Here is a 24,302-nt window from a genome sequence, read left to right on the forward strand (position 1 = left end):
TTTGATTTGACTACAAGGAACTTGATAGGTGTGTCTATCGTGAGTCGACCCACAAAAAAAGTCTGAAGGAACCGAAGCCCTAAATGATAACAGGATGCCGGCTGGCCGGCCGGCCATTTGGGTTTGAGGGAACATTTCTTCGTCATTTCTAATGATCTTTGTTCCCTGGAGGATTTCTTAAAAAATGTATTGCCTGCAGCTACTTCTTACTTCTGCTTAGCAACATGAGCATGAGGCGTCTCTCTCCGGAATAGACACACAAAAACGGCTCACGACGGCATGCTCGGAAATGTACAGGAAGGCGGCCATTTTGTTTTCCATTTCAAGAGTCCTTGAAATACTTTCACGTCCTTGAGATTTGGTCTTTGCACTTCAATGAGAGATGCGCTCCCTGCCTTCATTGCACCTTTCCTTTGCATCTGTAAACCACACACACACACACACGCACACCTGCGCCCTCCCATCAGAGCGCACACGTGTGCAGAATACGTGCAAGGTGAGTCATGCCCGTAACTCACAGCGAGAGGTGAACCAGAGTGCAGCGGGACAGCTTTTTGGCATGCGTCTGGCAGCCCAGCACATTATGTACATGTTTCATTTTCATATATGTGTGTGTGTGTGAGTGTGTGCCTGTGGTTTAGTGAGCAGGTGTTAAATTACCCAGCATGCCGTGCTGCAAACACGCATGCCGATCGCGGCATGTGAGTATTTCCGAGCTGTTATGGGTAAAACGTCTCACAACGTGCACATTCCTCAAGTGGCGCAACACACCAGGCAAGATTTGACTTGATCTCGTCTCGTTTCGGTGCCGTTCCGAACCACTTTTTTAGCCTCCAGTGCACATTTTAGAGTCCTCGAACATTTCTTGCCTTCATTGAGCGTTTTTCCCCTCAAATGGCCTCATCAAAATGCATTTCTTTTAGCCATTTATTTTATTATTGAAATAAAATATTTTGCATGTCATTGTTAACTTATCTTTTGGTCAATTGATTGATGACAAATGACCACATTTTTAAAATGAAACTTTTTTTCCCCGTCAGGCCTGTTGTCTTAAAGAGGATGACCTCATGATGTCATAGCATGGCGATTCTTCCTTGTGTGAGGTTGCGTGTGTGTGCGCGTGTGTGCGTGCGCGCCGATGCGAGGCGCGCACAACCCTTCCACTTAGCAGCGGCCTCAACCAGGAAGCAGTCAGGTGAAAAAGGACGGAATGCGGTTCTCCAGAAACCAGCCGCAACTCACGGTGACGTTTGGAAGAATGTCGGCGCTTGCGTACGGCGGCGTTTGTGTCTTTTTGTGGCGTTTGGTGCGTTTTGGCAGTCAGAACATCAGAACTGGCCCATCGGGGCTTGGCTCTCTTAAGCTCGTAACCTTTACTGGCAAAATGAAAATGTTCCAACTTTATTTTTTATTCTTATTGTTTTTGTGATTTAAGTGACGGCACGTTTGCATCAGTAAACACGAGCGAGACGCGGAGAATAAGCTCAGAGCAACATTTTCAACACTCGAGGCCGGCATGCCGGTGATATAAAAAAAGACGTGAACGCGCGCCACGAGAATGAACTTTGACCCCCCCCCAAACTTTCAGGCCCGTTTGAAGCAATCTCAAAAGTCGGAAGAAGGTCATTTTATAGCCGAACATTAATTAGTTGATTCATTCATTCAAGACTAATCGAAATTCTGATGATGAATATATGAATACGGTTTAGAAATAAGGAGACGATTGTCTCAGTAAAATAAAAACTCAACATAAAAGAAAACAAGTCAAACTAAAATGAAAAATCAATTTCTGCTTAGCAGTCAAACGAATAGCGTCCCGTTTGTGCGTCGGTCGCCGTCGCGAGATAACGATCGGCCTTCATTGTGGCGCAGCACAGCTTGTGAGCTCGCCACCGTAATTGTATCATTAGCCTCGGCTAATCGGCGCCACCCGACGCTAATCGAGGCACCCGATCCCTTTCATCGCCACCCATCGGCCCGCCGGTGTCGCCTTCCCCGTGCGATCGCGCCCAATCCAATTGGGGAAGCGGCTCTCGCGTGACCGCCCGCCGTTTGTTTATGCCGCTTAATCTCCAAGGTGCTTTCTTTGCCATTGTGGCACGGCCCTTTCTTTGGGTGACTCCATGGAAAGGAACCAGGGGGGGGTTGATGTGTGTGTGTGTGTGTGTGTCAGCACCCCCAACCTCGCTCTACAGACACACACTCTCACCCTGGAAATGTGTGTGTGTGAAAATCTAGGCGAGGCAACTTAATCCAGCAGCCAGACTTGCGGCTCCTCGGTTCATCAAAGAGGTAGCCGGGCCAGATTTTAATCTTGGACGTTTTGTGTGTGTGTGTGTGTGTGGGGGGGTGTGTGTGTGTGTGTGTGCGCGCGCGTTTGCCCTGTGGCAGCCCAACTCAGCTAACGCTAGCATTATTGACATGGCCTGTCTGGATTCAAGGCTTGCTGTCTTTCGTCTTTCGGGGTGATCCCAAGGCGGTCCCAGAGACCGACGTCTCTCCGGTGTATCCTGGGTCATCCCAGAGTCGCCTCCTGGTGGCCCCCCTAACCGCCCACCAGGACCGCTCCAACCCGATGCCCGAGCCACCTCATCTGGTTCTTCTCGATGCAGAGAAGCAGCGGCTCAACTCTGAGCTCCTCCCAACTAAATTTCATCCCACCTCGCACTGGGCAGCCTCCCATTTTCCTGTTGGAATTGTTTGTGTGTGCGCTTGATTGCGGGCGGACCCCCGACTTCCATCCTGCAATCAAACATGTTTCCCTGCATGCATGGAGGCCATTCTCACAGCCTTCGCCGTGTCATTAACGCCTCCTTTTTCTGAGCATCGGTCCTATTGCTCTCCTGAGAGTCCTCACTGGCAAGCGGGACCCCCAAATGGTCCTCTGGAGAGCATCGGCCAGGATGACGACGAGGAGGGCAAAAAAAAAAGGGGGGGGGGGCTCCTTTCACACGCAATGCGGTTGGACTGGCGGAGGTGGGCGTGGTCGGCATTGCGGGCCTGCTGCTCTAATTGGAACAGAACCGAGCTGCACCGGCTGATAAAGGCGGCGCGGCCCGACAGAGACGCCGGGCTGGAACAAAAGGGCAGACGTTCGGCGAGCGTGGGAATGATCCGCGGCCCGATGCTCTCAGGATGTCGGCAATTTGCGTCCCTCGTCTCTTGAGCTCTGTTTGGACACGGACAAGCGGTCAAACAGTACAATTCTAGTGGTACCTTGATTTAGGTCGGGTACACGCATCGAAACGATCGGGCTGTTTTTGTTCCAATTTTGCCCCTTCCCGCCCAAAGACATCAAAAGTCGGACAAGCCGTAAGATTGTCCTAGCACAGATTTTACCATTCACGTCTTGAATCGGCTTCATCTCATTTGTTCGCGGCAGTCTTACGAGGGCGTTTTTGTCTCACCAAAAAGTTTTTGAACCCCTGCCTTAAAGAAGTGGGTCACCTCTACCCGTCGTTGTTGTGGTTCTGGCTTACAAGTTTGGACTCGGCAGTGGCGTGGACGTGGTGATTGCCGGCGTCCCCCGTGGGTCCCGTTTTGTATCAGAGCGCATTCAGAAGTCCCCGAGGAGTGGCGCAGCCCCCCTTTTGTCGACGCTCGCAGGTCTTAACGGGAATATAAAACAAATTAATTGCCCCTGTTAGATCACTCAGGCGCTCACCCGGGGGACCAATGTGCTTATCACGCGCGCACACGCACACACACAAACGTACACTGGTAGTGGCGTTCCTGTGCTGCACATTTTATGAGCTTGCCTCTTCCCCATCTGTTGCATCCCCCCGCCCGCACTAATTAGGGAGCTCTGGGTCTATCCCGTCTCCATCTGTCCTACAATGCGTCGACTGCTGGCGACCGTTCATGCGTTTTTTACGGGCCCAATCGTGGGCTTTTTGTTGGACTGCGCCGTTGTACTGTAAAGCCGGCCGGTCCTGATGGCCGGACGGCATCTGCGACCTCAAGTGAGCGTTGAAGTGCGTCTTTATTGCCTCTTGGGAGTGCTGCGTGTTTAGCAGGAGGACAAGAACAACACGCCCGATTGATCGGTTCATTGATTAAGAGCTGTGTGGTCCCAAGTCTTTGATGCAGTCAACACTCGCCATTGGAGAGCAAGCGGAAAAATGAAATGAAATTTGCTTTGGAAACGGAAATGTTTGGGAACTGTCATGTGAAAAGAAGCTGGTGAGGAGGATAAAATGCACACGTTTGCCAAGAGAGAGATTCTTTTGAATGATTTGATTTTTCTTTTTTTTTTTGCATTGTATGTTTCACAAACTCAATGATTTGCGTGAACAATTTGAAATATTCAGCAGTTCCTCGTAAAATGAGCGAGAGTACTGAGCTCTCGCTTTGTTATAAATTCAATTTTGAATTTTTCCGTGATTTAACACGAAATGAGTCCTAAATACGTACTAAATTTGACCGACATGCAGCGTAATTCAAACAAGAGGAGGCAGAGAAGGTCCCCAACTGTCAGTTTGTGTCGTTTCTAAGAGTGCGAATGTTTGTGAGTCTTGAGTTGTTTTTGTGTTTGTATGCGTTGCTGCTCCACGCGTGTTCTCGTAGCAGCGGAACGCTCGTCTGCAAAGGATTCCGCTCATGTCGTGCGCGTCGCCACGGCGGCCTCGGGCGCGCTGGCCGCCGTCTGCTGCTTTCTTGGCAGCCGCCAAGCGTCGTTAGTCTCCTCCCGCGCGCGCCTTTGTGCGGGTGGAGTGGACCCGCCGAGAGCACAATGACACCAAAGCGGCTTTTTGTCTGCAAGCGCAGGAAGACGGAGGGCCCTCGTCGCCGCTTGTAAGGAGGCCGGCGAGCACTCATGGCGCTCATTTAGCGCCCCGTTGTTCCTTTGCAGCTCCATTGTGTGCTCAATTGACTTATTGACCTGCCGCATCAGACTGCCTGATGATCTTATCTTCTGCTCGCAAGTGTCAACATGTCGGCAAAAAAGTCGGCCCATATTCAGAGTAGTTGTAGTAACTTTTTTTCTGATTAGTTAGTCACAAAAACATTCACAGAATATTCAAAATAACCAAAATAAAACTTTTTCAATAATCCTATTCATGCCTTTTATTTGCATTGATATCATATTTTTGTATTTTTGTGATTGTCATGCGTTTACTTTTTTTTTTTTTTTACATTTGATGTTTCAAATTGTGCAAGTAACTTGAGTTGAGGACTTGTTGCACTGTGCGAGGCGACAGGTCAAGCAAGCTTCCAGTCCCTCCTGTTGCTCTTTTATTGGCCCCCAGCAGGACTAAACTAACTTGCCCCCTCCCAACCCTTGGCTATGCAAATGTCGTGTGCGCGTGCGCCCCGGGGGGCTAACGTACCCCGGTAATCAGTGTTTGTGTGTTGTGGCCCCGGGTGCGAGCATGTTAATCAAAGACATTCTTGCGCATCACTCAAGCGTCTCCGAGTGAAAAGATCCAGCCCTTTTAACTGGCAACAAAAGTGAGCACACCCCCCTGTGAAAATGTCCAGCCAAGTGTGCGCTGACGACTAGCAACACGTCGTTACTTCTGCCTTGTCCCATGAAAAGAAAATATTGTGAGCTGTGTGCTCAGTTTTGTGGCACATTCCGAGCATCCCGCCTCCTCGTCCTTTTTTCGTCCATCGCGGCTAATGAGCGTCATTTGCAATCGAAACAATAGTCGGAATAATTGCGAGTTGGTCAAGTCGTCTCTCAGGCGCTTCCTGCGTGCGGCTGACGGACACGCCGGCTTCCCGCTTCCTCGTCTGCTGAGTGGGTGTACAGGAAAGGGGCGTGGCCCAGCGCCGTGGCTTGATGACATCACGTCGCGTCGGCGTACTCGTTTGCCGTTAACGCTACCGTCGCAAAAGGTTTTGCTTTTGCTTCTTTGTCTGTGCCTCGACCTCCTGGAACGGGCGGGAATTGTCATGCTGTCAACTCACACCCATTTATTATTATTTGTTTTGTTTTCTTTTCTTTTTTCATTGCATTCATGTGTATCTGAAGTACCGAGCGAGCAATAACAGCTGACGCGCTTAATCTAACTAGCACTAAAAAAAAATCACCGCAGATGATTTAATGAGGAAAAAAATGTGATGTCACCGCTTTGCAATCCATAAAACCAACAATTACTACTTTCCTATTAGATGCATTGTTACCTTGACTTACAAGTGGCCCATCTTAAGAGTTTTTTTTTTTTTGGAGTTTCAAACCATCGCTTGGTTGATTTTTTTGATGACACTGAATCCGAAAATTTCTCCCCAAAATTGGCTCTCATTTTTTAGGTTAGAAAAAAAATGAGATTTTCAAGTATGACCAAACAGCATTTATTTTGCCAGATTGTGATAGACGCCGACGTTATGCAATCGAGCCAATTGAGCTCCATCTTGAGTTTCGTGGGCCCTTGAACAAAAAAAAAAGAGCGAAGGTTGCAACTTTTTTTCTCGCTTGAAAAGCAGCAAACAAACGGCGGTGGTGTTCTTCTGTCAGCCTGAGAACCAAAACAACACAAGACTTTTTTTTGTTTTTTCTTTTCCCCTTTCTCACACGTTGAGGTTGTTGACACTCCAAACTGGCCGCGCTGAGCAAGCGGCCCGCACGGCCAAACTGCCACACTTGCGCGGTTCGAACCGGTTTGTCGTCTTTGCCTGCACCGCCGCCGTCCCCTCGTGAGAACGACCTTCGGCCCATGCGGCAGTTTTGTGCGCCGCCATGGAATTGAAGACGTTTCCGGAGATGCTTTCAATCAAATCAAACATTTAGCTTTTGCTTTTCAACTTTACCATTTTATTCATTGCATTATTTTTTTTTTTTTTTGTGATTTGTGCCAGGCTTTTTAGGACATGAAAGAAAGCAGAGCAAAATTCAGCCGAACACGCCAGTGAATCACAGACTCGAGACGACTTCGCTCACCTTATGTCCGCGGAACATTCCGGTATGTTGTCTTTTGTGTCAGACATGTTTTCTGTCAACACGCTTGCGCTAACGCGTGTGACATCACACCTTTCCGGACAGTCTGTTTCTCCCCGTGCCCCGCCCCTCCCTCTGCTGTCCTGTCAATCATGTGTCCGTGTTGGCGGGTGAACAACGCCGGCCCGTTCCCCCTCGCGCAAACCCAAACAAACATTTAAGCGCTCGTCTTTGCCAGGAACGTCGTCATGTCATCGTGACTGGCAGGGGTTGCGCTAACTCGTTAGCACAATTGTGTAACGTCACAAAATGGGCGCTATTGGAGTGTCAGTTCAAGATGTCAAGAAGTTTCTTTGCCGGTGTTCGCAGTACCTGAGCTCAACTCGTTTTGGCTCTCAGCAACCTTTAAAGGAAGCCTGCTGAGATCGGCGTGAAATGGAATATTTGTGTGTGGCACATCTGTTGGCACAGCGTGGGCACGTCGTGTGTGTGTGTGTGTGTGTGTGTGTATTGGTGCGTAGTTTTGCAATTGTGCATCAGGCTCCAAACCACCGCACCTATTTTTAGAGCCTTGTCATCTTCAAGCAACAATGTGACTGGCGGAAAAAATGAGGCACTCCCAGTGCCACTTTGTGTGCCCGCCACCGATCACTTCCTCCTCCATTGTCTGCGTTCTCGTACGCATCGCTATCACTCGTCTTTTGACACAAAAGAAAAAAAGTCAGAAAAAAAACAACTACTTTTGAGCATCTTTTTTGTGGGTGCGCAGATGATATTTTCTTGTGTTGGCCGGAGTACTCGTCCTTCCTCTCACATGTTAGCATGTTCACGTCTGTGACTTGTCCAGAGATGAATTTGTCGAGCTTTGCGTTTTCTATTTTCAGTCCAAAATAAAACGGCAGGCGAGGATGTGCACCTCTGGAATTTTTAAACGAAAAAAAAAAAAACACAAGAAAACGTCATTTTCAAAGCTGCAACTTCCGTCAGCCCCCTCCTACGCAACGGCTTGCGTCGCCACGGCAGCAACGACCCGGTTTCAACCTTTTGGAGTTCTTCAGCCTTTCTTTTTTAAATTTTTTTTTTAAAAAAGTTGCCCTCCTAAAAAGGAAGTCGCTGCCAAAATCAGTCGGGCATTTCATTTCATGTTTGATTGTAAACGTAGCAGCAACGGGTCGCTCCAAAGAAAAGAAAAGAAAAATAATCGCTACTATCACAACCTGCCGGTTGATATTTCATTTACCAGCAGGAACTGAGCTGCTGTGCCTCACCCACCCCTCCACCAGGCCCATCACTTCTCCACCACCACCTCAGCCTTCCATCAGTGGACCCCCCCCTCAAATTCACCCCCAATGCCACCCCCATGCAGGTGATAACAGATTAAAGCTATTCCATTTCATGCCTCAGGCTCCCAAATACAATCCATGTGGACGGGGGCTCCTCTGGGCCCTGATACCGCCCCCCCCTCAACACACACACACACACACACACACACACACCCCCACAACACACACACACACACACACCACCAACCACCCCCGTCGCTTCTTCAGGCACTTCTGCCCTGGCGGGTTGCGGCCGCACCAGTCCACTGGGCTAAGCTGCCAAGACGGAGGCCATTGCGGGAAATGACTGTGTGTGTGTTTGCGTGTGTGTGTATAATAGGGTTATGTCAGCTTAGATAGGTCTGTGTGCTGTATTTAACAGCCTTCTCCTTTTCACTTATTAAACATGTGAAAGTATCTCTCAAGTATAATCGTGCCTCAGTGAGCACGTGAGCTAAAACGCTTTGCTGGCAGCCCGTTTAGGCAGCAAAGTAGCCCCGAATGAGTATTTAATTTCCGATCGAAAATGTCGTTGGAATGGGACTGCCCACTTTCCAACGAGTCAGTACGGTGTGCAGCCAGTGACTTGTTGCTTTGCTGGCAGCCCGATTAGGCAGCTAACTCGCCAATAATTGAATGTAACTTCATTCATGATAACTGGACCCCAACCTTCGTAAAAATGAGATTGAAGGAAAAATATTTTTTTTTGTTTTTGCATTTAGATTTGCCTTAAATTGAATTTCCACTCATTTAACTCGTGAAAGTCGCTCTCAAGCAGAAACGGGACGGGGCTGTGCACTAAAACGCCCCCCCCCCCCAAGTGGCCCCTCCCTTGCGGCCAAAGTCTTGTTCCTTGGAGCCAGGAAGTGTCCGGCGAGCTGATTCGCCGCCCACATTCCTGCCCTCACAGCAGCAGGAGCGTCTGTGAGGGAAATGAGCGAAATCGAACCCTCCACACTTCCTCAAAAGTGGGCTTTCTGGACACCGAAACATTTTGAAATTCCTAACTTTGCTTATTTCAACTGGTAGTCGGCCCCATCAAATCTTGCCTTGATTTTGGTCTTTGTGTTGATGGCAGCAGACTTGCATGCCGTGCATGAATTATTTGGATTGCTTGATCGATTGATTCATGTCTACACCGTTGTCAACTCCCTAATGGAGTAATCATGCCCGATGGATAACTTTATGGATTCAAATGGCAGTTTGGGTTTTTGTAAAAAAAAAAAAAAAAAAAAACTCCCATCAATCCTGCTTCTCGCAATTTCCCTCCACAACGCCTGCAAAAGGTTCAAAATTCCTCCCGCAAATGAGAAGTGGCGATTAACGGCGAGAAGAAATATGACAAATGTACATTTCGCAGCAAAGGCCGGATCATCTGCGATTATTCCTTCTTTTCGCCCATTTTCTCACATTCAAGAGCAAGTGCTTCTCTCTTCTTTATTGTGCGAGGAAGAAGTTCAGGCGGCACCAAATTTATTTGGAAATCCGCGAGTGTGCGCGGCTTAGCCGGCCGGACGCTTTTGCACACAAACAGACATTGATGTCGGATTGCGTTGTGTAACCGATTCAAGGAAACGGCCAAGTGGAGATTGCTGGCGCGTATCTGGACGCCGCACATGGGGAGCGTCTGTTGCGCGGCGGCTTCGTCTCGTGCGGCGCCGGTCCACGATAAACCGGATTAGCGGATTATTAGAGGTGGTGTGTAACCGCGCCGTTTGTGTTGTGGTGACAAACGCTATCCCGTCTTCAAAATCTGCAATTTCCCTCATCTGCGCCGCCACTTGCGCAGGAGAAATCCAAGCGACTCGGCGACGACGCCACTTGATGACGTCAACTAATTGCTCGTCACGTTTGATCGCTGAATTTAATCGTCGGTCTCGTCGGCCTTCCGCAATTTCAGGACTTTCTACAACGACTGGTCCATTTCCGGTCCGTTCGGGTACTATTTTTATCGGTAGCCAATTCGAAACCTTTTTTAGGGGGCTCGGGACTTAGAGCTGTTGATCTAAAGTAGTGAAAGTTGTCGGGCTCAGGCGAAATGAAGCTCGTGTTTTGTTCCGATTGTCATCTGCCAAAGAGCGAACCAAATCTGACGGAAAAAAAAAAAACTCCCAGCGATGTTCTTGTATCCCCGAGCTCTACATGAATGAGAAAATGAAGTCATTAGCCTGACGCCCTCCCTCGATTTCTCCCTTCCGCTTTCAGATGTCGCTCCTGTCGACGTGGCGGCGGCCAATTTTCAGGACGACGCCAGAAGAAAGCGAGGGGAGGCGTCGATGAGCAGGTAATGGAGGCTGATGAAAGAGCCAGTGTGAAATGGACCAAAGCGAGATGGGAGAGGCAAGAAAGGGGAAAGCCACGGGGGGAGGCGAGGGGAGGGGAGGCGCACGCACCTCCACCATCATCATCGCTCACTAACGAGCGAGCGCTTCAATCACTTTCACCTTGACGTCGCTTTTGCTTATGACGACATTACAGCCGCTCGAAACTCACTTTTAAAAAAAAGGTTCAACCGACGTTTGCTAGCTTAATGCTATCATATAATGCAAAGCGCCATAGACGTGCTAACAAATTAGCATTGATGCCACACTTTCTATCAACCTCCAAACAAACGCGACCGCATCACAAATGTTGCTGACGTTGTGGCTTCCCGTATTTAGATAATTAGATGCGTGCTGGCCGCGTTTTCAACATAAAGAAGCGTTCTGCGTGTTTTTGTCTACAAATGAAAACAACCTGCCTATCTGAGGCACCTGTACAGTTCACACGCACGCAGGCAAATACATATTAACACACACACACACACGCACGGATGCAAACACACTCACAATGCATTCGCACCAATACACACACACACACAACACACACTCTCAGAATCATGCATGCTCACATGACACACGTTTTACACACTTGCATACACACACGTTAACGCAAACACAGTCACACGCACGTATTCACGCAGTCACATGAACACACTTGTATTAACACTCTAGAAAACGTACTTACAAACACACACACACGCAAACCAGACTGTCAGTTGGTGGTCTGTCTTGTGTGTGTGTGGCCTGTACAGGTGTGCGTGGGTGCGTGTGTGTGTGTTGCACCTAATGACACCACCAAGTGACAGCTGTACGCCAAAGGCGGCGGCGGCGGCAACGTTTCCTCTCCCCGTTTTCAGCGAACGGCACTTGAGGAGGAGAAGTTGTTACTTGGTGGTGGTTGTGTAAAAGTGTGCGGCGAGCAGGTGCACAAAGGAAGTTATTTGTGTCGCCCGTGTTCACTTTTCAGCGGAGCACGCCGCGCTGTTTATCGGCGCCGTGACAAAGGCCGGATTAGGGCGCCGTAATCCCTTTAAGGATGTCACCTGTCATCTCATCCTAATCACCCGGGAAAACTTTAACCCCGCCGTCGCCGTCGTTGCCATCTTGAACGTTTTCTCCCGCCACACCTGCGTGAAACAAAATGGCGGCGAGGCCTGAGTCACGAATAATCCGACGTCATCGGCGGCAAAACGTGTCACAGCCACGTCGTTATCTACTTGGTGCATGCGTGTGCGTTTGTGTTGCTTTGGCGAAGGAATAATTGGATTATTGAGATTATTCAAGTTTGACGCCTTTGATCTAAACTTATCTGCTGACAACGGATCTTTTTTTACCTCCACCAAGAACTTTTGTTTACATCTAACTTGAATTGACCCATTTTTTTTTTTTCTTTTCATGTTCAAATCAAAGTACGGCAGGCCTCAATTTTGTTGTGTGTTTTGCACAAGTGACTTTTTTTCTGGCTTGTGATTGGCCAGAAGTAAATTTCTCAGGTTGGCGTTTGGAGCAACACCTGTTGTTGTTGTCATGGTAGGCTCATCTCCTTTTCATTTTTGTTTTCGACACAAATCTTCAACATTTTCCAAATAATTTTCTTCCCTTTTCCGTTTTTGACTTGACATCATTTGCTCACCGAGGCCGTTTATTCTCTGTTGGCGTGTCGGTTGCGTCCGGGAGGAAGTTTTGGCACGCAGACAGGAAGTAGCGCTGATGCATTTTTAAATGTTTTTTAATCTGTGGCGTCCATCTTGCGGCGATGATGGATGCGCGTGTGCGTAATGCGGGCCGCAGCTGGCCATTAGTCAATTATGAAATTGAATCGTAACAATTATGAGAAGCCATAACGATTAACGCCGCATTTCCTCTTTTCATTCAGCCTTGATGATTTTTGCAGAGGGGCCTAACTTCCTTATCTCTGCCCCCCCCCCTTTTTCTTTTTTGCCTTTCCCAAGCCTCCTATTCCAACTTTCCGCCACTTTCTCCTGCCTGCTGCACTTCTTTAAAAGTAGATCTCATTAGGCTTGTCTGGCCCCCACATCACATTAAGCACCCCCCCACCACACACACACGCGTACACCCCCCGGTTCTGGTTCTGCCCGGCCTGAGCGGTGATCCGGGCCAGCCACTGAGGAATCTGATAGGGATAAACCAATTTGCGGTGCACACAAACATCCCGGCAGGCGCTCGCCCCCGCCTTTGCCCCCGGCCCCCGCCTCGCACCCCCTCCCGCTCCCGCCCCGGCTCCCACCGCTCATTTAAGATGACGGTCGGAGAGGCCGGCAATTAAGTTTTAATTAGGTGGGCTAATTATTGCCGGCCAGGAAGTATCAGACGCCAGGATGATTGTTCTCTGGCCTGCAAAGGAGGAGGAGATCGGACCTAATGTGTGTGGGGCGGGGGGGGGCTCCTTTTACACCCACGCATGCACTCGCACACGCCTCCTCACACATATTAACGCTGACTTTAACCTTCAGTTTCGGAAACTTTTGCTACTTTGGTCAAATGAAAAAAAAAACACTGACTTGACATAAAATTATGATTTAATTTCTATTTGTTCTCTCATGTATTTTTTCTTTTTTTGTCAACTAGTAAAAAAGAATTTGTAAAATGATTTGTAATGCCAAGTTATACGAGAATTGTTTTTCGTCTTTTTTGGATTTACAGAATAAAAAAGGAACATTTGGCAACAAAAGTGAGTACACCCCCGAAGTGAAAATTTTCCCATCCCGATTGTGTGAGTCGTGAGCATCACAAGGTCTCAGGTGCGACTGGTGAGCAGGTGTGTTCAATTGTTGATGTAGCGTGATGTCACAAAATCAAACGGCGGCATGAAAGCCTCGCCCACCATCGACTCGATTAGCAAGGAGGGGCTGCGCGAGGGTGCGAGGGGATGGTAACCCCGAGCAAAAGTCCAGACAGCGCCTTATCAGCGGCTCGCACTGAGCTCCCCGCTCGCGCCACGGCCGACCATCAGCGATGTCAGCGAGCTAATCTGTCGGCCAATTAAAAAGCAGAGATGCGCGGTTGCCAACGTCGGCCGTCTCATCGCATTCCAGGGAAAACGCCGCCTGCTTTCCCGCCTTTCTGCTCGCGTCCAGATTGAGATTGTTGGGATGGCCGCAGCCTGATGAGCTCGGGGCCCTGAGGTGGGGGGGGGGGGGGGGGGGTTGGAGCTAAATGTGAGTCTGTTTGTGAGTGTGTTTGTAGTGAAGTGTATGGAAGCTCAGAAATGCTGCCAGGCGACATTTGGAAGCCAAAAAGATTTTAAGGAATAAAACGAAATCAGGTTTTAATTCATAAGAAGCTGTGCTTTGTTACCTCCGCCAAGCACAAATTTTCCAAAGTCATCGTTTGAAAGTCTGCTTCTCGTTCACTTTCTTTGGTTGTCGCAGTGCCATCTAGCGGACTGGAGTGGAACGGTAGCTCACGTAATCGAATTCAATTGTAGTCAATCTGTTGATGGGGTGTTTGCAGGCTGCAGTGGGGGGGGGGGTGATGGGATGAGTGGTGGTCCTGTGGTGAAAGAGGTGGTCAGTTCATGACCTGGTCAGGAATGCGGTGGCGGCTCCCTGGACTTTGCACCAGCAGGAAACTCGAAACCACAAGTAGAAAAAGGCCCGTCAGTCACCTCCGGGCCGTTGCTGGGGAGGCCTGTCGCTCACACGCACTCGCACTCGCACGCCAGACACACACACACACACACACTCGCACACGCACACACGCATGCAGACCAAGTGGAGTCAGGATCAGAAATTCATCTTTGCTTCTTAAGTTCTGACTGAAATGTTCTGCTAACTCATTCCTCTGCCTCAACATATAAGAAGGGACGTATTGGGGGGTGTGGGGGTCCGCGTGTGTGTGTGTGTGTGTGTGTTGGGTTTGAGGGCCGCCATGCTGAGATGGGAGCAAACACAGTTGACAGCTTCCTTCCTCACGGTAAACATTGCAGCGCCACTTAGCCACGGGTCAGGGACAAGAACCAAGAAGAAGTCCTAAATCCCCCCCCCCCCTTCTACCTTTGGAACCACTTGCCGTTCAATGCAGAACTCTTGCACGCATTGTGTTGCTGTCGTACACTTTTGCTGTGTTTTGAGTCACTTCAGTCAAAGCAAAGTCTTCGAGTGACATTTTGTTGCTGTCAAATAGCAAAAGGGCTGAAATTTTGACTGGGTCCGGAACGGAACACTTGAAATGCCACTCGAGAGTCGACCAATCAGAAGCTGCCTTCAAGTGTGCGTCAACACGCCGCAAATCTTTTCGCTTGGAAATTGTTATTTTGGTTTGTTATTTGTCAATTATCATTAAATGTGATTCCGTGTGCGTCCTTTTGAAGTCATTAAGCGCATGCAGAAAAATTACAAAAGAATTGTTAGGCCACGTCATTAAGCAGCTTATTAGTAGTAGTAGTAGAAATGTTTATTTTATTATTTGTTTCCCAAACAACAAATAACATCCCAAAGTCACTTAATTAGGGACACCGTGTGTCTTGTCGGCCATCTTAAATCACCACGCGCACACACACACGGTTTGCCTCATTTGTGTGTGTGTGTGTGTCGAAAAAGATGTTGATACCAGCCAATTTTGTCAAGGCACTAATCTCACAAGTGTGCGCTTCTCACTTGCCTGCATATCATTACTCATGACACACACACACACACGCACGCACCCACCCCCACACACACCATTATTGTCTGCAAGAAGTACACACACTTTCACTGGGGCTGCAGGATTAAAAGGAAATGAGAGGCAGGCATGAACAAAAGACATTTTTTTGTAAGTGTGTGTGTATGTTTAATGCTGGCAAAACGTCAGGCAGCCAGCTTAATTTCGCGCCCCCCCCCACCCCCCCTTCAACACCCACCTCCCTTTCTCCTTCCCCTAGCTTGGCCACCACACTAAAACAGGTAACACACACACACACACACCCCTTCTCAATGTGGTGCAACCGAAGCCACGGTGTGTGTGTGTGTGTGGGGGGGGGGGGGGTGTGTTCAGTTACACGCTGGAGAGGGTTGCCATGGCAGAACACGAGGGAACATGTCTCCTTGCAGCCAGGTGCCACCAACAGTTTTGGTTCTGGTCCAATTTGGTGGCATTGTGTGTGCGCATGTTTGGTACCTGCGCACAAAAAAAAAATGCCTTGCAGGAGTTTTCTTTTCGCAAGACACTGCAACTTGTTTTCTTTCTTGACTGCTTCCTGGTTGTGCAAGTGCTGGCCCAATACTTTTGTCCATGTAGCGTACGAGGAGCATTGGCGTTTTTTGGGGGCGGTGCCCCTGTTGGAATGTTCACCACCATATTCCAAATTGCCTTTGTGGGTGAGACTTCCCCAAAGTTTAACTTTGATCATTTTGATAAGATTAAGATTAAAGGTCCAACTTGCAATCAATCGACAAGGCGTGGTGTCCCGATCAATCTGTTTCTTTTTTCATCTTCACGGACGATGTCAGAGGACGTCCGAGGTCACGCACTAAAGTGCAGACACTTGTTTCCTGCGTGTGATGAGGAAATAAAAGCGGCAGTTAATTCCCGCCGGCGTGGGAATGTAATGACTTGGCCTGCTGAGCCGAGACGGAACGCGTCTCCCGAAGGTGTCGTGGATGGCAGCCTTGAGAGAAAAGGTGTTCGCCCGCACGGGTTTCTGATCCAAACGAACGAGAAGCCTTTCATCGGGGCTCTTTATTGAGTCATGGCGCCCCACAAAAGATTCTTCCGCTTCCTTCCTGCTGCTATCTGGGAGCGCCTGCTCTGCTTTTCATCTATTCCCGTCGCATCTCGCCTCGCGCCGGCCGGGCCATTTTTCAAAATTATTATTATTTTTTTTTTTCACCGAGCCCCCCACTCCCTCCACCTCGCGCCTCGCTAGGGGAGCTCATTCTTAGCCGCACAAAAAACGCCCGTCACGGATTGCCTCGCCGCCGTCCGCCTGTGAATTAGCCGTGTGATTACACTGAGCTCCAGTCGCCGCTCGGATTAGCGCCGGCTCCCGCTCGGGCCCTCCGATTTTGGAGAAGCCCAAGGCCCGGCGGGGACCGGGCGGCGAGAAGGCGCTAGCAGGCGAGCTAGCAGCGGCAGAGCCACGTGACGGGGGCGATGGGGAAAGGCCAGCCAGATAGCGAGTCTGCCAGGAAGCCTCCGCGAGGAGGACGTTGGGGATTTTCATTTTGGAGATGCGAGTCCATCCTTCCGAGAGCTAAACTCGCTCTTTGTTTGCATCGTGCGGTGGCGAAATGTCACTTGCTGTGCGAAAGCATCATTTCTGGTCCCGAGGATTATTTGATTTTTTTTTTTACCTTTGACCCAAGACTTGGAGGCTGTGGTCAAGCCAAAATGTTATCTGATCTTCAGGAATTTAGCTTTTTGCTAGACAACAAAGATGTCGATGGAGGCCGTTTGTTTCCAATGTCCAATCTTGCACTCCATCAATCTGACGTCAGTACATTTTCCAAGCCCGAAAAGCAACAGGCGATTGTCGAGGCCTTCATTTGCCTTCCGACGTGGCTTTCTCCTCTGCGGGCACAGATGGAGAAGTATCGAACAAACATTTCTGGATCCCTCAAAGTAAAATCTTGGAGTTGACAAAAAGTCCGTCGACGGAAACATGATGCCTGCGCTTCGTAACGTCCGTTGGTTGCTTGCGAAAATGTGGGAGAAGAAAGCCGTGTGAGGAGCAGCCTGAGAATGACTTGAAAGGCGCCTCGGGATAATGAAGCCGTAAAAAGAAAATGGAGTGAGGACGACTCGTAAAGCCAAAAGTACCGAATGGATGCGTGCGAGCGATTATTTGGCTTTGCTGCGCTGGCGTACAATAAAGATAGCGACTTATGACGGAGACCGTTTTTTTTTTTTTTTTAATGCCCGGCTTGAACGGGTGTGGATCCATTTGGAGGCGGCGTTGATTACCTTGCACAATTTGATTTTTGTGAAATCGAAGCAGAATTTTTAATGCTACGCTGTGACGCCGCTCAATAACGCGACTGATAAGCGGCAGTGCAATGGCCTGCGTAAATCTGTGACTGAAGACATGGCGGTTATCTCGCCGCCCTCACATCCTCCCTCTTGCTGTTTTCTTTTTTTCTTCCGCCGGTGTCTCATAGCAACGCGGCGACGGCCAACGCGCAACGACGGCCGACCCTCGGTATCTCGCTCGGCCGTATCGATCAGACCTGCGGATGCATTTTTATCTGGCGTTTCCGCTGCTTGTTGTCCTTTCTCATAAAAAGCAGATAAAGCACGCTTCATTAGAAGACTCGGTGTGTGTTTGTTGCGCTGCCTTTTGTGCGGCTTGGTTACTAATAATGTTAAAAACGCGCGTGCGCGCACGTATGGGACGAGATAAGGCGGATGCATTATTTAACGCGGTGGACTAATGGCCCAGATTGTCCCCGCAACAATTGAATAACATCAGTAGATAAGAGGCCGCCTCGTAAAGGATGGGCCTGCCTGCGGAAGCCGAGATAGCGGCCGGCCGTGCCCACCGGCGGCGGGGGGCCGCAAAATGGCTCGCCGGGGTCGGCGCCGCGCGGGTATTGACGGGAGAAGAAGCGGCGAAATCAATACGGCCGCTCGCTATTAATCGGCTATCTTTGCCTTTTCATGCTAATGGCTGCGGTCGTCTCCTTAAGTGGCTTTCAAGTGCTTCGAGGGCACACGATAGCATCTTATCAGCCGGCCGGGACCCCGTCCCGCGCCGCGACCTTCGTGTCCGCATCAGGCGAGCGACTGACAAACACTTGAAACGTTGTTGGCGTCTTCTCGTGATCCTTTTTCTTCTCTTGCGACCGCTTCTTTTTCTTCATCTTCTCCTTTTCCTTCTTCTGCTCCTCCTGTTCCTCATTTTCTTTTTCCTTCTCTGTCTCCACCTTCTTAACCTTCCACGACTTCTTCCTTTTCTCGTTCCTTCTCCTTCGCATCCGCCACCTCGTCTCCTTGCCTCTCCTTTCAATTTGCTTTCCGTTCCCTCCTTTCTCTCCATGTCCTTGTCGCTCTCCTTTGGCAGACGTCCACGTTCGGGTCCTGGTACCCGATGGACTCGGTCCACCCTGCCGGCAATACGAGGGATTCCGTGTTTGGGTGCCAGGCATTGGCAGCAGGCCCGACTCACTGATCCCTTTGGACGCCTTCCATTGGCTGTCGTTCCTGCAACCCCCCCCCCTCGCCCCTCGCCCCTCTCCATCCAGCAGCCTGCATCCCATGTAAGGCAATGACAAATTCTCGCCTTTTCCCCGACGACACGTTTTCAAGAGAGCCTAAAAAAAGAAAACGTCAAGGAAACTTTGTGACTCAAGTTCAGACGTTCAATCTTGAGGTGACTTAACGCTGCCTGTTTAGCCGACAGTTCCGGCATCTCTTTCAATTGTTTAATAATGCGTAAAAATAACAGATGAGGTGGGGACAAACTAATTTATAAAAAAAAATAACAAATTGGCCATATTTGGACAGAGGAGGTTTTCTTCCATCTGTAACAAGATGCAGAGTCGTACGTCGCAATTTCTGGTTATTAGTCGTGGTGGTTGTTGTCGTTGTTGTCAGGGGCAACGCATCTGCAACCCCCCCTTTCTCACGGACAGCGCACACACACGCACACACTTTTTGTTGTGCTGTGGGCAACAGGCCACAAATGGCCCTTGGGCCGTAAATTGGACACCCCTGCTGTAGATTAATACCGATTAACGCCAAAGTGGAATCAGACCCCCCCCCCTACCGTGCCCCCCTTCCCCTTTTCAATGGAGGCCCAATGTTTGGCCGCCGCCTTCGGAATTACGCCTCCTCTTCTATTGTCTCGGGAGGCTTTAGCGGCGAGCTGAGTGACGCGTAAAAAGACCCCCCCTTACCCACCCCACCCGGACGCCCTCCTCTAATGAAAATGTTTTAAATCTGTGTGCCCGTATCAACTATTTGGGATTATCCAATATCTTTACAAATACAGCTGATTATCCCATTAAGCTGAACTTGGGCTATAAATAGTTTTAATGCTGATGTAGATTTGTGGGGGCTGTCGAGGGGATAAGTGTTTCTTTTTTTTTTTTTTATTATTATTTTTTATTATCAGGCCCCTCAATCCCCAGCCGAAACATACGCAAAGCTGTGTGGAGTGCCTGTGGTCCTTTCTGTGCATGCTGAATATTGGACACTAATACCATTCTGCCTTCATTTCTTTCTTCATTTTTTTTTTTTTTGTACGTCTCACCTCCAGAGGAAAAAGTCCAGCAGAGGACTTCTTTTATCCGCGCTCTCTCGTCTCCCGCTTCTTCATTCTATTGCATTTATTCATATTCAGCAGTCAATCATTTGTGCGGCTGGTGAGGCAGCAGGCAGGCAGAGAGCGAAATCCCGAGATTGCAGATGGAAGTGCTATTTTTTTTTTTTTTTCATGTTCTTATCCTCGCGCATTTGAAGCGGCGATGTGGAAAAGCGCTGGGAGCACCGCTTTACATAGTGGCGCCCTCCCCCCTCCCCTCGCGACTCGCACCCCCCCTCATCAAAAGCCGCCAATCGGGCCTAAATCAGCATGCAAAATGCCACTCAACCCTGTAGCCTTTATTAAAGTTTGCAGGGACTCAATTTGAGATAGCGATCGTTCCTATTAAAAAGCCAAATGTAAGATAGTTTTTTTCCCCTCTAAATCTCAGAGTGGAATGGAATTGTTAATCAGCATAGGCTGATGTGATTTCTCTGTCACAAATCCTGCCCTGGGCTCAGTGGCGCACCAGCTTTACCGTAACTTCGGGCTTAGCAGTCGCCACGGAAACCAGGGGAGGAGTGTTCGTGGATGTGGTGGTGTAGGTTGTGACAGGGTTGGGGTGGGAGGGGGCATGTTGGCTAAGCCCCTCCATCTCCACCAGCCACCATCAGCTTCTTGATAACGAGGCCTTGATTGAACGGGACACAAAATGGCTGACCTGTGACCGCTTTGTCTTTGGACGTTCTTGGGGGCGGGGTTGGGGGGCAGCGTGTGAAATTGGCACTTTTAGCAGGATGGGATGAGGTTCTTTGGCCTCCGTCCTGCCTGGCGTGGCACGCTGTTGGGAGGCTGGGCTGCGGTCGCTTTGCCCCTCCCCCCCAAAATTCAGATTACCCTCCCAAAAGGCACAAATGTCGAGTAGCTAAAAAAAATGTCAAAGCACGAGCATCCAACGAGACAGACGCCACATTAGGCCACACCCCTTAAAGACAGACATCAACATGCAAATGTGACAATGTATATAAATTGTTGATGTGCCGTGAAAAACAAATTCTATTCGTACGATTCGGTTGCGACCTTGTTGTCATTCTCTTGTCTGATGCTGTCTCCCTCATTCATCCGATTGATGATGATTGGCAGCCGTAGATCATCGGCGAGGTGGTGCTCGCTGAAAGCTGAAGCGTCCATTTCTTTTCTTAATGATGCCGCCGTTTGCATTTGCAATCGGTGTTTTGACGACCTCGTCCATTCGCCGAGCCGCCGCCTCCGCAATCTCTGGCTGGCTAATTGAAAGCGATTTTAATGGCGCGTGCGTAATCCGCCGCTGCGGCTGCACGCCGACTGATTTACGACAGGGGCTTGTTTTGCCTCGTTTGGAATGACGCGCAAGTTGCATTTGGGACGTGTGCCACAAACGAGCTCGGCTTGCAAAATTAGTTTGCGATATCTTAGTTTAGCTTACGTAAGCTAACCAGAAATTCACAAAATTAAAGTGCTTAACTGACCATTTAAAACCCCCCCAAAATGCTTGAAAAATGTTGAGAAAACTTTCATCAAAGTTATGGGGACTTTTTTTTTTGCATTTCCACTCGGGGCTGATTTAACTTCTGAAGGCATTTGATTCCATTTTTTGTGCAGCATAACCGCTAAATGCAGCTTCACCATGTTTGCTTTAAACTCTGGCCACCACTAATTGGCCCTCGTCTGCAGATCTCATTTCTTTCACATTTAATGTTTCACTGGAGACGATTAAACGTCAACAGCTTTCACTTTGGAAATATTTTTGTGAACTCCCAAACCAGTCACTGAATTTCAAATGATGTTTGTGCATTTTCCACACTCTGCCTTTGATATAATGTCCAGTTTTGGAGTAAAGGGATGGACATTTCAAAAATGTTCTTTGCAGCCAGTTCATCCATTAATTTCTAAGAACGATTGAGTAGTTTTCAGTTTTGCGTGTGAGCGAAAATGTCATTATTGTTGTTTGATGCAACAAAACCGTCCCCGTGGATTTCCGATTTTATTTGCCACGTGGTGAAGCGTTTCTACTCTTTGGCTTTTGCGACATGATCGCGTGTGTGTTTTCGCATGCCGGGCCAATCTCGCATCTTTTGTCTCAACTCGGAGGGCAAACACGCGCTCGCGACTCCCCGCCTGGGGGGAAAACTGTCTTTGGGCGCATTTCCTCCTCGGTATGATATGTTTACCAAATACCTGTTTAGAATGCGGCGATGGTGGCGACGATGGCGCGTGTGCGGCGGTGGCGGCGCGGCGCACTCCCCTCCGGCCCCCGCCGTAAATGTGGGTATTATTTGTCAGGCCTGGCAGTGTCTCCAGGCTGCTTCAGAGAGATACAAGGAGGCGAGTGATAAGAAGAGCATCAGAAGGGCAGTTAATTGCCTGCAGTCTCCGGGAGCCGGGGAATATTTAAAATCTATGGGATTAAAGGCAGATTAAAAAGTGCAGAAGCAGTGGGCCCAATGGCGCTTAAAGATTGCAATCAGCAAGGGTAATGGGAGGAGGGAGGGGGGGATGGGGGGAGGAGGTTGAGAAAACATGAACCAATGGAGTTGGCGGGGGGGGTGACAGATAGGAAATTTAGACGCCCCGGGTTCCATCTTGTAAGCACGATTCATCTACGTGTAAATCGTTTTTTTTTTTTTTTCCTACTCCTCGTCGGAGGCCGGCGACGCTCGGCTCGACGTTCTTATCGCACCATCGGCGAATTAAAAAACGTTGCCCCCCCCCCGCGAGGATTAAGGAAGCGTGATTTTGAAGACGCCGCGAAAAAAATGACTAATAAAAAAAAAAAAGGCCACGCTGTCCAAAATGTGTGCAAAACGCTGAAAAAAAATGTCACGTCAGACGGGCTCAGCAGCACCAACGCTAATGAGTTTATCTCGGACCTTATGAAGAAAGGGCAAAATCGCTAATTGTTTCTTATCTAAACCGCAGCCCGTAATCCTGTTAATGACCACACCAAAAAATTGTTTCCTTCCCAAAAAATATTTGGATGCAAAAATGTCTAATTAGTCGGCCTAAAGAGAACCGCACACAAAAAATGGACTGATGTTCTTATCGTATTTTTTTTTAGAAGGGCAGAATCTCTCAAAAATCTTTGAAAATGTCAACAAGTTCATCCCAGATGGGAAAAATCTCCAATTGTCTGGAAAGGAATCCACAGGCTACGTCATCAAAATCAGCTCCTAAAATATATTTTTTTAAAAAACCCAAAACATTTTGCCGTCATCATCATCTCTTCCGCCCTTTCAAGAGGTTTGCCTTTGGTGGAGAGATAAACCTCATAAATTATGCATGGCGGTAATCCGAGGCGTCGATAGAATCTTCAGCGTGTTGCGGACGGGGGGGCGGTTAGGCGGGGCATCGCCGCCATCGCCATAAATATGACATTTAAAGAAGGTCCAATCGAACCCCCCCAACCTTTGCAGCATCAGCCCCCTCAGCACCATCATTTGAATTGCAACATTAAATCTGTTGAATTATTTACATTGGTTGGAACAGATTAACGGCAATGTGAGATGCGAATATTTTGAGTCACGAGCTTGATCATGGGACAAAGTCAACTCATATCTCAAGGCGAACCTCACATATATGTCCACTTTTCACTGGGGGGGTGTGCTCACTTTTGTTGCCAAGCGCTGTTGACATGAATGGTTGCATATATTTTCTACGTAACGTATTCAATTTGTGTGGGTGTGCGTTTCTGTCAATCAAAATGGAAGCGCGAGGTCTTATCTCTTTCGCAGACGGGACCCCTACCCTAACCTCTTCTTCCTCTTCATCCTCCTCATCCTCACTCCCAGTGAGGATGCATGCATTTGTGCGCGCGTGCGTGTGCGTGTTACACCTGCACAATGTTTAGTGAGTCTTTTGGTGGTCACATGGCTTGACACGCTCGTCAATGCGAGATGGATACGCACACATGCACACACATGTTGCTATCCCACCCCTGAGGCTTCAGGGTTACCATAGCAACGGATGCCTGTCTGGTTGAATGACAGCCCAGTTAGATTTATGAGGTCATCTGCTGAATCTTTCACACGCACGCGCACACACACGCACACCTACAAAGCTACACACCTACACTTGCGCTGTAATAGGCCTCTTTATGCACGTCATATGTTCGTAGATATACACAAACACACACACACACACACACACACACCCACGCCAACACACGCACTGTGTGTGTGTGCAAAGGAGCAGTCAGATAAGCCGTAATTAGACAAGGGGAGGGCAACAATTAACCTGCTACCTCCCACAACACCAACACCCCTCGACCTCAACACAAGCCACCCACCACACGCACACACACGTGCGCGTGCACACGCAGGCACACGTGCACGCGCGCACGCTCCCTCAGGCCACAGTCTTTCAACAGCGTGATAACATAGAGTCAGCGGCTGGTCACATGGGTCACGTCCTTGTGCTGTTGTGTGAGTGTGTGTGTGTGTGTGTGCGCGTGTGTGTGTTGACAGCGTGCAGCATTAAGGGTCTTAAAGTGTTTGTCTGCTAGCAGAGTCTCAGACTATGTGAATGTGTGTTTCTGTCTTGGGTCATGTCGAAGTGAGGTC

At 49.0% G+C, this 24,302-nt stretch overlaps 1 protein-coding gene across 1 annotated transcript in view; it reads left to right on the top strand.

The window, feature by feature from the left end:
* LOC148341062 (peroxisomal succinyl-coenzyme A thioesterase-like) overlaps window positions 1-24,302 on the top strand; it is a 74,747-nt gene that overhangs the window by 1,705 nt on the left and 48,740 nt on the right. The window contains exons 2-3 of the mRNA XM_088287274.1: window positions 6,802-6,905; window positions 10,408-10,486. The gene's annotated coding sequence lies outside the window, so the exon portion shown is untranslated. The remainder of the gene's footprint in view (window positions 1-6,801; window positions 6,906-10,407; window positions 10,487-24,302) is intronic.

Source organism: Idiotropiscis lumnitzeri, chromosome 2 (assembly GCF_059441095.1).
Source record: "Idiotropiscis lumnitzeri isolate Australia: NSW breed Sydney's pygmy pipehorse chromosome 2, RoL_Ilum_1.0, whole genome shotgun sequence".
Lineage (NCBI taxonomy): Eukaryota > Metazoa > Chordata > Actinopteri > Syngnathiformes > Syngnathidae > Idiotropiscis > Idiotropiscis lumnitzeri.